General features: G+C 36.7%; 1 long non-coding RNA gene across 1 annotated transcript; it reads left to right on the top strand.

The window, feature by feature from the left end:
* The first annotated feature begins 1,933 nt into the window (after positions 1–1,933).
* Positions 1,934–4,696, top strand: LOC143729105 (uncharacterized). The gene is made up of 3 exons (XR_013199940.1): positions 1,934–2,147; positions 3,624–3,711; positions 4,064–4,696. It is a non-coding gene; the product is annotated as an uncharacterized LOC143729105 (long non-coding RNA).
* The last annotated feature ends 11,902 nt before the right edge of the window (positions 4,697–16,598 follow it).

Below are 16,598 nucleotides of genomic sequence, written 5' to 3'. Positions count from 1 at the left end.
TCAATATTAAAGTAACACCAGGTAACTTTTGCTCTCGGGGTCCCCCTACAGTTGGGAAACAGTATTGTCCTCTACTACTGTCGTAAACTCTGTCATCGTGCATTTGTTGACAACCATGATAGCCCTGAACACTGTAGGAGGAGGTCACATGCAGGTGTTCTGCTTGCGTCACGTGTGAAATGTCTTCATCCCAGGTACAGTGGCATATATTTCAGCATGTCATATGAATATAATTTCATGGGTTTTATTTTTTTTCTAACGACAAATGATCGCGATGATCACGTTTACAAGCCAGTGTCATTATAGTAGCCTAGTCTATTGGTTACCGTTTTAATGAATCTATATGATACTTCAATGCAATGTTTGAGTGGTAGATAATAACCATATATCGTCAATATTATAATATCAAGCTACCATAAATAAATCTGGAAATTTTACAAATCGATTTGCATTATAGCTTGAGTCAAGACAAATAATCATTACCTGATTCATGAAGATAAACGGAGGATAGCTTCCGTAACATAGTCAGGCAGACAAAAAAACACCCCAGACTACGGGGTGTCATTGGTTGTTGCGTTAAATGTTACCCAGATACAATAGTGCTATTTTCTGATTGGCTAACAACACCAGACGAACAACACCAGAGGAGACGCGCTTGAATTCATGCCTGTTCCACAGTGAGAGCGGCGCGGACAGAGTTTTGGGCGCTGCGGCATATTGAATTTATTACAAATAGTTTTTCAACGTGAGAAATACAATGTGTGGCTCAATGCGTGACACTTGACAGCCCTGCGATTTTAAGGAAGTGGGGGTGGTGGTGGAAGTGACGTATATGCCGTAAAGCAGTCGAGTTTTGTAGTTCTCTTTGTTCGCCGGTTACTACCCGAAACCCGAAGTTTAAAAGTACGATTAAAAACGCTACAGACCCCGTCAGGCTATGGCAGACGTGTCATTCAACCTAAGTCGATGTACCATCACAAGAGACTTGGAAATATATTATGAAGGTTGAAAAGTTACCTGGTGTTACTTTAAAAAAAAACAAAAAACTTTTGAGTTGATTGCTAAATTTACTAAATTAAACTAACGCAGGATTCTTGAACATTTTGTTGTGTAATTCATAAATTTCAGTGCAAACATACGACCCATTTAAATGCATTCAACACATTTAAATTAGTAAAATAGATGTTTACTTCATCCAGTTGGTTTGGGCGATACAAGAATAAAATCTGTTTATGTTAATATAACATGCAAAAAGAGTGTCAACCTTCATTACACTATAAACATATCCATTTTAGATATGGAGAAAATAACAGCTATAGTTTTATTTACCTCTTTTCAGCAGTAATTGAACTTTAATTGTCAACAGTAATTGTCCCTGTAGCATAGTTTCATAAGACAGAGCATTATGGTGAAAGTACAGTAAACCCCTCTTCTGTTTACCCAAGGGGAAAAAGTTGCTTAGATTTTATATATTTGGCACAGGGTCAGTTCTAGAGGACTGGGTGCCATATTTACTCATTCATGCGTGATTCTGAACCAATCATGAACATTTAATTTATGATAAAGGTGAATAATCGATCAATTATTTACATTAAAATTTACATTATAGGCTATGACCCGATAGTTAGTGTGGCTAGCTGATGTCTCCTTCGGGTGGGATTTGAGCGTCTCATCTTTCACTTTTGGGCAGCTAGCATAACCTTAACTAAAACATGGCAACTAAAGTTAAAAGAAAAAAAATGCAAGTCAGAGAAACTGCATATAGCCTAAATAAAATAAATATTCTAGATGTAAAGCTGGTGCTTTAGCTCAGAGCTCGAAAGGATATGGCAAATATGACATTTTCTGTCTGAAGCAGAATTGGCGAATCGGTGTCCGTTTGTAAATGAATCACTCGCTTGATTCGGTTCTTTTTTTTCAATCAATTGGTCAAACGGTCTGAATCGCTTTGTGATTTTTAATCTGAATCACTTCTCGCTCAGCCACGCTCTTTAAGCATTTTTTACTTCTACTTATCTTTCACTTCACAACACGGGGAACAGAAAGAGCGCGGCAAAATTTTGATATTTACAGAAACATCGTTGTTTTCCAGCGATGAAGATCTTAAGTTAAACACCTGCCAGTACACCTGGAGATCGACTCTTAAGGTAAACACTCTTTCCCAAACAAGTGCTTTAAAACAACAGTAACACAAAAAAGTATCATGTAGCAAACAATAATAAGTACGTGACATTCCCATGGTTTGACATGTGGTATTTTTAGAAGTAGGCCTATTGACGTTCCAGGGAAAAATATGTATTTAGTAAAAGGCTATGTTAGGGTATGCTATATCAAAGTACCATGGTAATACTGTGTGGCACCATAACTGTATACCATAATACTTTATCGACACCATACATATTATCATATGTACATTATTTAGATATGTATTTTATAAGTTATAGTTGTCGCAGTTTCACGACGTCACATACCTGGCCACGCCCATTGTAAAACACTCCTCATAACCAAGGACCGTGTTTGTTTCATTTGATCATTTACATTGTTATAAAATATTATATACATAAGTGTATTCCTTAAATCCCCTCTGTTTATTATAGGCTATTCCAAAATCAAATAATTATTTTTTTCAGAAGCCCTTAAAGCCCTTAAAATTTAAAGTCAAAATGCCTTGTGAGCCTTTGCTTGTATATAGAATTTGCTGTATATAATAGTGGTTGTCAGATGTGAAATAAGTGCATGTTATATATTTGATGTGTGTGTGTGTGTGTGTATATATATATATATATATATATATATATATATATATATACACATGATAGATAGATATATAGATAGATAGATATCTATATAGCAGCAAACTGCAGTTTTTTGTTATTCAGTAAATATTCTACAAATTAAAATATATAAACATTTAAGATTGTGTATTATGTAGTTTAGCATATAAGCGGGTCAAATGAAGGTGAATTTTTTTTTGGGTCAGTCAGCTCTATTGCATTAAGCATGTATCAGCCTGCCTTTCCACACGTAATGTCTGACATTTATTTGATGGTATGAAGTCTGTCTGTGGAACAGACATTGACCTATTTATTCCCTCTCCACTCTCATATTTTAGCTCAGATAGTGTGTTCTTTCTTTCTTTCTTTCTTTCTTTCTTTCTTTCTTTCTTTCTTTCTTTCTTTCTTTCTTTCTTTCTTTCTTTTGACTCAAATTTTTGCTTATATAGGGAAAACAGCACTACATAATGAACTGTGATGTTTGCATTGAAGATTCTAATACATACCTTCATTTCTAAAACATGACAAAACATGTTGGCTAAGTGGTCTGCTTTTAAGTTTTCACTCTTTACCCTTTGATAGTTTTATTAGCCCAAGTTAAATATCAAATATAATATAAAATATATATATTTTTTGTTGACCTAACTAGTTAATTTCCATTGATCTGTGAAGTCATTTAATTTTACTTTTCCACTAGATTTGCTGTGGTGGGATAAGGGCCACTTCAAGAGGGTGTATTTAAAATGTTAAAGGTTAATTATGCATATCGTATTTAAGTAAGCATATGTAATTTTCCATTGGTTGTTGTTAATGAACTATTGAACTATGAGTCATGTTTGTGTATTAAAGGTTGAATTGTTCATTTGAGATCCCCTACGAGATTCTGGCTTCACATTAGAGAATGGACGCCATGCTTTGCTTTGCCATTGCTTGACAGGTTTGTCAATATTTTCAAATGATTCATCTACAGTGTCATCCAAGTGTATTGATTTATACTGATGTGCAAAGCAATTTACCAGCACAGTTTTTCTAGAACAAAATACACTTGAAAATGACGCATTTCATTTGGTCAGTTGTCATACCTTTTAAAATTTTAAAAACATTTTTTAAAAGTTATTCCCATGTATTAAGCAGCAGTTTTGTATAACTGCGAGTCATGGAGAGTTAGTCTAAACTGCTAGTTCATTCCTCTGTTTGTGCAATTTCCTTTTATGCCAGTCTGGTTTTCATGGTGCATGTTGCACATTCAGAAGGTGTTTCTTTTTTGGGAGTCTTTTCCACTGAACAAGCTGCTCCGAGGCGGTCTGGAAGACGATTCCGATGGACTGCAGAAGGAGTGTGTGTGTGATCGCCATATTTCAGCTATCCCAAACTGGGAAGGCTGACTGGGCTCTCAAGCCTTCATTTGTTCATTTTGCAAAGACAGGATGTTTACAGACAAAGTCGCCATAAACCAATTCATTTAGCCTTTTAAATGGTGTGTGTTCGCATGGTAGATGTGTTGATAAGTTCAGTCAATTAGAAAGTGCTGAGGCATGAGGCAACTTTTGCAACAATTACGCCTTCACAGTTCATCAAGGTTTCCATTGATTTATGGAGTTGCTAGTGTTGTTGTGTTGTTTCCAGCTTGTCTGTGAGGTCAGAGCAGGCCTGCTTTTGGAGTTTAGATACCCATGTCTGATGTTGAATATAGATCTAATCTGGCTTTATTTGCATGAACTGCTTATTTCAGCCTCTAGTTACATTCCCTTCAGCGCAGTTTCCTCAGGCAGAGCTGTAAAACTGTTTTTTTTTGTTTTCCGCCATCTCAATTAACTGTCAGATATTTTTGTAATCTGAAACATGAAACAGCCTCATGGTGTGTGTCTGTAACCATGTAACTTCCTTTTATCACAATCAAATTAACTGGATGTAAAGTAAAGTCTTGATAACATCTTTGTGCACAATGCTAAATATAGTGTCTAAAATGTTTTGTGATGAGATCACTTGACAAACAACATTATTAGAATAATAATAAGTGTTGTGTAAAATTACTTTTAAAAGTAATGCATTACAATATTGTATTACTCCCTAAAAAAGTAACTAATTGCGTTAATGTGCCACATTACTTTTGCATCACTTTCTGTCCTCTGGGCTGGGCGGGCTTGATGTTTGTTTTTAATAACATTAAAAACTTAAGTTCTATTTTTGGCAAACGTAAAGGCCTCTTTTACACCAAAAGTGTAATGAATAAGCCTCAGGCTGAAGGAAATGCAATTTCACGCCTGTACTGTAGACGGCGCAGCTCAAACAAACCTTCCAGCTGTGTAGCCATTCTGGATTGCAGAATAATAAGAGTGTTAATGAACAAGTTCGGTATTTTACACTTAAAGCCCTGTTTTTAGATCGTTTCTGATGAAATAGAACGGTTAAGATTGAAATTTGGACAAATGCTGCTGTCCCGAGAATTCTCGGTTTCTGGGGGTAGGACCACCCACCTCCACAATGGTTTCATAGGGGCACTGGAAGAATCATTCATAAAACGCATTAAACTTTAGTTTACAAAGACGTGAAACTCACCGAGAAATACCGAACTTGTCCTTTAACACTCTTACATCAGCAATAAAAAAAAGAAACAAATGCATTTATTTTAACTCATTTTTGTTTATCAGTATGGTTGAAATCGATCTTGTCAAGGTTAGCAGCAAAGAAAATGGTTAATAAAGTGAGATTAAATACATAAAGTATATTTGTGTAATTTGACATATTTAATTATTGCAGGTTTGCGTAATGTCTTGAGTTTGTATTTTCACTGTTTTATTCAATTTGAGGAATCTTTTTTGTGTGCAAGTGAGATGAGTAAATGCCTGCTAAAAACTACAATAAGCATCATGTTTACACAGCGCACACAACACCTCTGCACTTACTCACGATTTCTCTCAACATGGGGACAGACAGGAGAGTCGGTCAATAAATGGGAAAACAAAGTAACTTGCATTGCTTTTTAAAAAAAGTATCTGATATTTTGTTGGGAATGTAATGCAAGTAATGCACTACTTTACAAGTTACTTGAAAAAAGTTGTTTGATTAGCTACATATCTCACATTACTTGTAATGTTACCCTAACACTGATAATAAACAATGTTAGATGAGTAAATCTCAAAGTTCGTATGATTTATACTGTACAATGCTGTGATGCTTTTAACATCAAATAAGCTATACACATGTAAAAGTAGACACTTAGTTTACAAAATACTGTTTTCAACTAGTGGACATCATCACAAATGGTTATAAGAATTACACAAATCAACACAATATAACATTTTGTCATCATGAAAAATCAAAAGGTTCCTTATAACTGACTCAAGGATGATACATGTTTTCGAAGTCTTTGTGTTCAAAGGTTTTGACATTTTCTTAAAAGAAGTAAACCGGGACTTTATATCAGAGGAGAACATTCTAAATGTGGGATTTCAGTGAATGTTTCTGGCTTTGTGAAGATGAAATTTACCCAGAAGACAAATTAATAATACAGTATTATCAAGATTAAAATCCAATCAGACCATTTTTTCTTTTATAAATGATGTCATTTGTGTCTATAGACGTGTGTTCGGCTGGAGTGCATTGTAAAAAGAATGAGTATGTGCACATATTCTGTCTTTACAAAGTGACATCACCAACTACTTGTCTGGCATGCTTAATACTGCATTATTAGTCAATTTCGCAGATTCGTGTGAACTGGGATCGTTTTGATAACGTTGTCATCTATACTAAGAAAAAACTTTTACGTTTTTAGCACAATGTTGTCGTGTAAACATACCCTTAAATGATTTTATAAATGTATTGCTCATCTGTGCTAAAAGTATTCGCTGAGTTCTGGTTCATTTTTGTGATGTGCTCCTGTTATATTTAATGTACACAAAAATAGACCCTTTACAGTTTTGAATGACTCTTATTCTCTCTTATTTGTATGACCATAAATAAAAAAAATTTGCGTATGTGAAGGATGCTGTTTAATGTAGATGCTGCGGAACGAGTGAAGTACAAAACATTGTTAAAGGACAAGTTCGGTATTTTACAATTAAAGCCCTGTTTTAAGATCGTTTCTGATGAAATGGAACAGTTAAGATTGAAATTTGGACAAATGCTGCTGTCCCGAGAATTTTCGGTTTCTGTGTTAGCAAACACACATCCACAATGGTTTCTTAGGGGCACTGGAAGAATCATTCATAAAACGCATTAAACTTTAGTTTACAAAGACGTGAAACTCACCGAGTGGTCTGGGGTGTTCACTGATATGCTCACACAAAAATCTCTGCAAAAGATGCTTTCCAACAGGTGTTTTACCATTCGTGGTAAAACTGTGGACCTATTTTTCCAAACGCCTCACAACCGGACATTCGTCCGTTGAGAGCTTGAATAATAGACACTCCAGCCCAGTTGGTGGCGATAATGCACCTTTGCCAATGTTTGGATAGTGTAGCCTACGATACCGCGACTGCATAAGACTACAGAAAGAATACAAACAACCCCATTTCCGTCTCCGGCGGCGCAGTAATACCGTACCTCACAGAACATCCAATACAAGTCAATGGAGTTGGACAAAAACTACGATAAGACCTGTTGGAAAGCATCTTTTGCAGAGATTTTTGTGTGAGCATATCAGTGAACACCCCAGACCACTCGGTGAGTTTCACGTCTTTGTAAACTAAAGTTTAATGCGTTTTATGAATGATTCTTCCAGTGCCCCTCTGAAACCATTGTGGATGTGTGTTTGCTAACACAGAAACCGAAAATTCTCGGGACAGCAGCATTTGTCCAAATTTCAATCTTAACCGTTCTATTTACTCAGAAACGATATTAAAACAGGGCTTTAAGTGTAAAATACCGAACTTGTCCTTTAACATAATAAAAAATAGTTTAGTATCCAAGTAAATGAGAGAGGAGCCCAACACCAGTTTCAGTTTCGCTTGAAATAAATTCGTTTAGGCTTTAAAGGGACATTCGGCAACTATTTCAACTTAATAAAACCGTTTAGAAATCATTTGGATGGTTTGATAACCTGTTCTGGTGAGAATGGTGACTTTCCCCACTCCCCCCATCGTTTCCAGGCGGAAAACCAACCTTGCAACATCGGGACTAACGTTCCGGTAAGTTGGAAATAGGAAGTCTCGTGAGAAGTGAGACTTGAGAAACACGAACTGCTTTACTGCTTTTGTGTATGATGTATTACCCACCTCGGTAGACATAGTCCACATGATAAAGTTGGCCGGCTCCGATAATAACAAATGCACATGAGCAGCAGTTGAAAGGGCGCGGAGGGGCCACAAGTGAGTTTTTTTTCGACAGTGTTGTGAAATATACGCCCCACAGCTGTAGGGGGAGCTCGCTGAGAAAACATGTGACAACAAAAGTGAAAGTCAGCGAAGAACTAGCTAGAGTTGCCGAATGCCCCTTTAAAATAAATATTGTTTGTAATGAATGCCAGTGCCACTATAATTTATTTTATACTTATAGTTTTCATTCTTGTTTTGTATTGAATACTGTTAAATTTTAAGGATTTGTTGAGGAAATAGCCTAAAGTACATGTTTATAATGTTTGTACATATTTTGTTTTTACTGGTATTTTACATTATTTATGAAATTTAGGCCCTAATAAAGTGTAATAAAGGCACTGATCAATTTTCTATCATAGATCAGTGGATAAAGGCATATTTTGTACACGTCATGTACAAAACATGTTGTTTTAATAACATAACATCTCGTTATTACCAGAAAATTTGTTTTAATTAGAAAAATGTTGTTTTAGCGACATGTCTCGTTATTTTGAGAAAATATGTCGTTTTAACAACATATCTCGTTATTATGACATAATTGAGTGGAAAAAACAATATGTGTGTGGAAGCAATGTGCCATCGTACAATTCAATACTTGCAGTTTCTTGCAGCTTTCTCTGTCTGGGGCTGTCATTAATTGACAGGAGTGATAATGGCATTTTAACAACAAACCTTTGTTGCGAAGAAGCTGGCGAAGCAAACGCCACACTAACGCAGTATTAGCCATTGACTGTTGAAAACTTGTTGAATATTATGACATTGTCTTGCTCTCTGCTATGTAGTTGCCATCCTGTCTGGTGAGCTTCTGCTCAGCGTGGCACAATGATTGTGGAATCCCGCCGTCCTGGCGCATGCACTCTTCTGCTTCATTTCACACTGCCGTAACAGAAATGCAGGGTCAACAACAGAATTCCACTGAGCCTAACAAATTAGATTACAAGGCTAGAAACTAGGTGTAATGTGTAAGGAAAAATGGTTCTGAATCAACATTTATTGTGTGCTGTTATATATCAGCATTTTATCATGCCTGCATCCCCAACATTTATTGATTACTCCAAGTTAAAGGAATGATCTGGGTTCAATACAAGTGAAGCTTCATGAACAGCATCTGTGGCATATTGATTACCACAGAGAAAATAATTTTATTAACTCACCCTTTAGGTTTTTTTTCAAGTTAATATCAGCATTTTCAATTGTGACTTTTCTCTAGCAAAGTGGACCATATTCACATTTTTAGTTCATTCCAGTACATGAATTACATTACATTTGTATTTATTGTAGTGAAGATCATAGATCAAAATAGAGACAACTGTGATGATTTGTACTTTTTGGGCTTTTTTTTCCCATTCAAATCATCCATTGCAGTAATCTGGAAATGCCACAGTACATACTGTGAGTTCACTGCGCTGAACTGAGGACATTATTCCCATTTTAAGTATGTCTAGCATTATTCCCCTCCACTGGCTGAAAGCACTCTGACAAATAAACATTGAAGCAATCCAACTTTATGCTGGTCTCCAAGCAACAAGAGTCATTGGAAATTAATACTCAACCCAACAGGATGAAATTGACAGTGTACTGCCTGCTCCCCTGAATGTAATTGGCAGCCTGAAGCTATTAAATTAAGCAGTCTGAGCTTGAACTGAGCTGTTTGAAGAAAAGCTTAATTTTTTTTGTTATTTCCATATTTCTTTCCTGGATGATGGTTAGTGGCCATCTTCCCAGCAAAAATGACTAGAGGAAGATTGACAGAACTTACCTAAAAGATGCTAACATAGGATGGAAACACACTCATTTTACCTCTCTCTTTGTCTTGTACACACACACACACACACACACACACACACACACACACACACACACACACACACACACACACACACACACACACACACACACACACACACATACACATACACACACACACTTTCCTTTTGACCTCTGTTGATAATATATTTGATTTTTTTTTCTTTTCTGTAACCCTTAAAGAATCCTTTTGTTTTTCCTCAACAGGACTGTTTGTTTGGTCCCCAATGTTGTTGATTTCAGTTTTTTTGTCCACGTGTAGACATTTGGTCCCCATTATATAGGCAAAACCGGACCGACTACCACTACACACACTTTCACGATTAGCGTGTTTCCAAACGGTCTCCGTGATTTTGGGAATGTTCCTGGATCAACATCTTGGATCAACACTCATTCAACACTCATTGATCTGCATATGAGCTATAGGATTCTAAAAAGCCATTACACAGAAATTATTTGCCTTGCTTTCAGATTTTTTTGGGATTGCACTGTTGGATGATACAAAATGAGTATCTATGTAGTATTGGCAAAGTCTACAAATCTGTTCATTGATACTTCAGTTTTGAAGTGCCGAATTCAATATTTGTGAAACATTTGTGAAACTGTTCATATTGAAGTAGCGTTCATTTGTGCCAGCCTTTAAGCACTGCTGCAAATGAACCCATTCCACATTGTTAACTTAAATACCCAACTGTTTCTTACAATATATCACCATACACTAAAATATCACTCAGAAATGGGATTTCCGTTGGCTTGCTAGAGAGAAGATTAGGGCTTTGTCTTTGTCCTTAAATTTCACCAGAGCAATAATTAGCTTCATCTCAGCAACTTGATTAGAGCAGTGTGGGCTGCCCTGCAATACTTATCGTTCTCATCTCCTAAAGGTTGCCAGGCAACTGCAGCAGAACATGATGACAAATGTTTACTGCAACAAAACTTACGAGATGAGTCATTTATCGCCCTCATCAAATAGTAGGTGACAATTTAGCTTTAAGCCAGAGCTCACGAAAGTAATCTCTTTGCGAAATTGTTAGCATTAGGTATGACAAACTTCATTCGAGAGAAATGGATGCTAACCACTGACGATAACCATTTGACTTTCAAATTCTATATTGCTCTGTGTCATTAGGCTATTATGGCGATTTATTAAAATCGAGGGGGTTTGTGAATAAAATTACATGCTGATTAGAAAAGGCAGATTTTCAGATTTATAAAACCGTATATAAATGGCAGAATACTTGGAAATTTGTGGGTACATGCATGAGCTCTATTTCTTCCCATGTCCTCCTATGGGATATACAATATCCATACACGGAAATTTCTACACTTTTTTTAATGCATTACCTTATCTGCATATATTTTACATATGCATATTTGCCATCTTATCTTATGTGGCCTACTAGAAGGTAAATAGATGTTACAGACTGTAAATGTCACCTGTGTAAATGAGATATCACACTGCATGTTCATAATTGGTACAAATATGTTTTGCAAATATGTTGAGTTTTCATTGAAAGTATCTTGAAAATGATTATTATTTTCACCACAATGGCCAATAGTTTAAGGATAAACCTTGTGTAATTTTGCGTTTCAGGTAAAATTATATATTTTTATTATGTTTGCAATTTTATATATATTTTTTTAAATCCTCAAAAAAAAAAAATGCAGGTACAAACTGCAGGTTTAGAATAAATCTTCAGTTACACAGCCAACTGTGAAGAATCTTGTAATGCTCAACGGCAATTTTTCTTGTTCACCCATAAGACAAAAATGCATGCTTTTGCATCTCTGCAGGAAAGAGAAACAACCAAACGAGTCTGAAATGAGCTCCTCCAGGCCACTGCCGGACCCAGCAGGGGGGTCGAGACCTTGTAAGCACTAAGGTCAAACAAGCAAAACAAGCCCTAATCAACCACCCTTCTTTTTAAGTTGGCATTTCTCCGTGTATGAAGAAAGGGCTTTATTCATTTCAACGCAGACCCCCCACCCCCTTCTCAGGCTCCAGAATTCCTGGCTGACATTCCCTCAACCTTCCAGCTCTAACAGGCCTCAAAAGGAACTATTTTTCCTCCCTCTTCGAGTCTGCCCCAAGGGCATAGCCATCCCTTATGGCCTGGAGTTCCTGCACCCTTTTGCCATAAGATGCTGTGTCTTTAAAAGAAGGACTCTAAACAGCTGTCTGTATCTGGAGTGGGGAATGAGGGTGAAAAAGAGAGAGGGAGGGTGTACTGCTGATGCTGCTGACTTTGTTTTTCCCCTTCCCTTGCCTTTCCAGCCTGGAATGCCCTTGTGACAACTGTGTGTCAGTATCCAAAGCGCTGCAGCACCGCAGTGTTTTCACAGCCTTCCAAATCCATTCCAGGGGTGTTTTTTGTGAACCTAGCTCTTGTTATAAAATCCACATTCCTTCGCTACGAAGGCACTCCCCTGTGCCATTGCTCCTGTGTTGCCATGGCTTGGAATTAGGACGAAAATCATGGTGTAAACAAACACAGGCTGGCAGGCCACATGATGTCGACAACCTTTGGACCTAATGGAGACTGGCTGTCTTATGATGAGGGGACAAAGGTCTCTCCCACGTCACATACACTGCAAACTAGTTGAGCTCCAGACAAATTTTTCTATAATACAGTACTTACTGGCTCCAGTCTAGTGGGTATTGATCTGCGTTTCTGCTAATGTTAATCAATGTGTAGACCTGGAATCGGCACCCAGTGTGAGTGCATAAAATATGCATTTCCCCCCTAAAAAGTTCCTACCGCTCAGCATGGGTGCAAGGACGACTGACAGTTAAAGCGATAGTTCACCCAAAAAAGAAAATTGTTTACTCACCCGTATGTTGTTCCAAACCTGCATGACTATTCCTTCTGGGAACACAAAACAAGATATTTATAAATGTGCCTGTGTTATTTTGTCCATAAAATGAAAGTCAATGGGGTTGACTTTTTTGCATGGGCAATTTTTGCATGAACTATTGAAAAACCTTGACATTTTACGCATCCCGGAGCCTTGTACAATCGCTTAATAGATATAAGTGGATTAACCAAAACATTATATGCTAACATGTAGGGAGATAATGTACAAGTCTGAATAACCAAATAGACTGAAGATGTCCCAGTTTAAACTGTATAGCTGTTTAATAAAACATGGACTGCTGATAGACTGCTGGCACTTTTTTAAAGATTCATTTGGGGACTTAAGATATGCAAAATATGTCCTACTGTTACATCCTGTCTGTTCAGAATAGCAGAGTAGGAGAGGTGTTAACATCTCTATATACCAACTTAATGCTGAGTCTCTAAGCTGGCAGAGTAATGGAGAGAGATTGCCAGCTGTACTGTTGTGTTGCTTAAGCATTTTATTTGCTCTTCATTGCAGGATTAAATTTAACTACACAGTTTAAGCACTGAAATGGAGGATTTAACAAGTCAGAATGCATTTGGTTATCGATACGGCTTTATTTAGCTGTTTTCACTGACAGAGCTGAAATACTAACTTAGCTCACACACCACAATCCATTATATTATAATGTATGTTTGAATGTGTCTATATGTGGTTCTTTGTAATATCAGCTTAATTTCTGTGGGGAAAAAAAGTCATCCTCAAACTATTTAATCGCCATCAAGTCAAACATCATGCTAACCATGCAGACATTTTAGTCCCTCTAGTTGGTTGGCACTGAAATTGACCTCCTGTTCAGAGTCACAAGTGGTAGACTCCTCCCTTAGTGTCGGACACTGATTTTGAAGTGGTCTATCAGACAGAGAGCTGTTTCAGCTTCAGTGAGTCTCTGATTAAAGTACAAATGGATTCACTCATCCGTGCTGTAGTATATGTATGCTGCACTTTTGCCTCCAGACTAGGGATGTGTGACACAACTAATTTCATTAACGTTTAAACGGAAATTTTGTAATCATATAGTCGACTAGTCTAACAACTCCTCCCACAGAGGAAAACGTATTTATATGTGATCCATTTTGAATAGCCTACTTAATCTATCAGTCAAACAGCCAAATCCCATACTGAGAGCTGCTGGATGAAATATATAGTGTAGTAGCCTTGCATTATGATTATTATACGTTAAACTTAAGCGTTTAGCAGTAGTAATGATAATAGACGTAGTTTGAGTCCCGAGTTTGAGTCCCGGCTCATGGACCCTTCCCGATTCCCCCCCCCCCCTCTCTCTCTCTCTCCCACCTCACTTCCTGTCTAGCTACTGTCTTATCCTAATAAAAGGCAAAAACACCTAAAATAAATCTTAAAAACCCCCCAAAAAACTATTGAATCAGTTGGAAGGGCAGAACCAATATGTCCAAACTCATTAATCTATTATAAACAGAATTCCTTAAATAAAAGTTAGCCAACATAAGTCGGCGCTTCAAGTTATTGTTGTTTTTTGCCGTCATTTGTATGTTCGGGTTTTAACACGTTTAGTGTGTGAAAAGTACCTAACAGCGACTAAAATGCAAGAAAATCTGGACGTGTACTGGCAACTATACATTATTTGAGGGTATTCTATTATTTGAGGGTGTTATATTGATATAGGATCTGTTGTTGTAAAGTAAGTTTCATTCATAATGGTTCCCCTTTAAGCTGGGTTATTATTTACAGATGACTGTTTATTTTTATGACCCTCAAGCTGCTTTTAGAAAATATGTGTTTATAGAAGATCTCTCAATCTCTTTCCCTCTCACTCTTGCACATTCTCTCTCTCTCTCTCTCTCTCTCTCTCTCTCTCTCTCTCTCTCAATGGGAAAGTAATATATTCCAAATAATCTAGGCTAAGTAAGAATAAGCTTTATTAGCTTTCATTAAGCCTCCTTGCCCACGAAGAGCCCTATATATAGTTATTTCCTTTTCCTCATACCATTGACTTATGACTCAATCTGAAGCAAGGACACACTGCATGCTCTCGTTGACACAAGACTTCTCATAATGGTTCACAAATTTAACAGAAAAGAATTAGAATGGGCATGAATTTAAAAAGGGCATGTTTGGTGAAGAAAGGGGTCAGTTAGTTTTTATGGTTGATGGTTAAATGCAGTGGTTCACAATTGGTGGGTAAAAAAAAAACTTATTAAATATTTAAATAAATAGGCTCATTAACTTTTAAAAGGTGGGAGAAAAGGTTTATATATATATATATACATATATTAGAGGTGGGCATAGATACATTTTTTTAACCTAGATTAATCTCTCTGTAATCTTGGAATTAATTAATCTAGATTAAAATGGCTCATTTGAATTCTGCCGAAGGCATTCAGAATATGTGTGCTACCCAAATAATGACTTAAAGTAAGTCTTTGAGAATAGTTCGCCTCGCGTAGGGATGTGAATTTCTGCCAAAAATGCCATTCGACAATAGAGGAGCAAAAGTCGAATATTGTAAAAAAAATAAAATAAAAAATAAAAAAAATAACGCACACTCACAATGACAGAAAGGGAGGCCAGTTTCATCTTCAGCGATTTATCATCAAACAAACTGTTTATTAATTGAACAAGTAACATGTTTTCGTCGTTTTTTTTAACATAGTAGGCTAATTGGAAGAAGAAAAAAACATTAAGCACGACGTAGCTACAGTCCGTTTTTGCATCGCCAAACCAGACGCTCGTTAGATCAAAAAATAATGTCATATGTCATAATGATTTTATGTGAACCTGCCTTTACCGGCAATAGCCTCCTCCTTTTTAAACAAATTAGTTTTCAATTAATGTAAACTATTCGTGTGTCTATGCCCCTGCGCAATACACACACATTACCGCGGGATGGCGGTATTCATTTCATAAACTGTCACAATGGTAGCTAATTTAACCTGTTAACCTTTGCTAGTGTGCTGACGCTCTGAAGCGTCTTTTTGTAGCCTATAAATTAATGTATATGTACAAAAAACGGATAATGTCATACTTTTTAGTAGTGTTATCGTGGCGTAATAATCTGTTTGGTTGTAAAATGTATTATTTGAATGAAATGAAATCGAATGTATCGTCCTGTGGAATCATTCATTCACAGACAGCTTACGAAGATGTTAAACTAATAAAGATATTCATCGCTGGCAAAAATATAATGCATTTACAGATTTGCTTTCACTAGACTAAACTGTAGAACCACGGCCACCTCATCCAACGCTCTTGATGTTATTAAATCTTCCTGTTACGAATCCGAGTCGAGTGTGATTGAACTCGTTTCAGACGATTCAGTGCGTGAGGAACTGAACAGATCATTCAGACTGATTCGCGAACCGATTTAGACAGATCTGCCAACTTGTTTGATGAAGTCTTTGAACAGAATCGACTCAAAAGAGTGATTCATTTGTAAATTGAGTATCGCTCATGCACATAAAAAGATACAGCGCGCTTGGAATAAACTCATTTAACAAAATGTAACTGTATTAAAATAAAGTAACGAGAGGAACGTCGCCCAACGTATCATGTAAAAGTATACACCTTGTGTCCCTGACAGGAAAATACTCTGATGCACGATCTGTGACAGTAGGTGCGGCGTCAATTATGTCAAATATACTAGGCTACACATGGAATTGCGTGAAAATATAACCATATTCGAAAAAGCTATTTTATGATCCCAACCTTTGACAATAGATTAACGGCGATATTTTTTTTATCGCCCGATAAGAGTCTCACGTTAACGCAGCACGTTAATGCAGATAACGGCCCACCACTAATATATATATATATATATATATAT

The sequence above is a fragment of the Siphateles boraxobius genome, unplaced genomic scaffold, assembly GCF_051911475.1.
Source record: "Siphateles boraxobius isolate OS27281-9 unplaced genomic scaffold, OSU_SipBor_1 8, whole genome shotgun sequence".
In the NCBI taxonomy this organism is placed as follows: domain Eukaryota; kingdom Metazoa; phylum Chordata; class Actinopteri; order Cypriniformes; family Leuciscidae; genus Siphateles; species Siphateles boraxobius.
The sequence above is the reverse complement of the archived record's forward strand: the minus strand, read 5'-3'. Positions and strand labels throughout refer to the sequence as shown.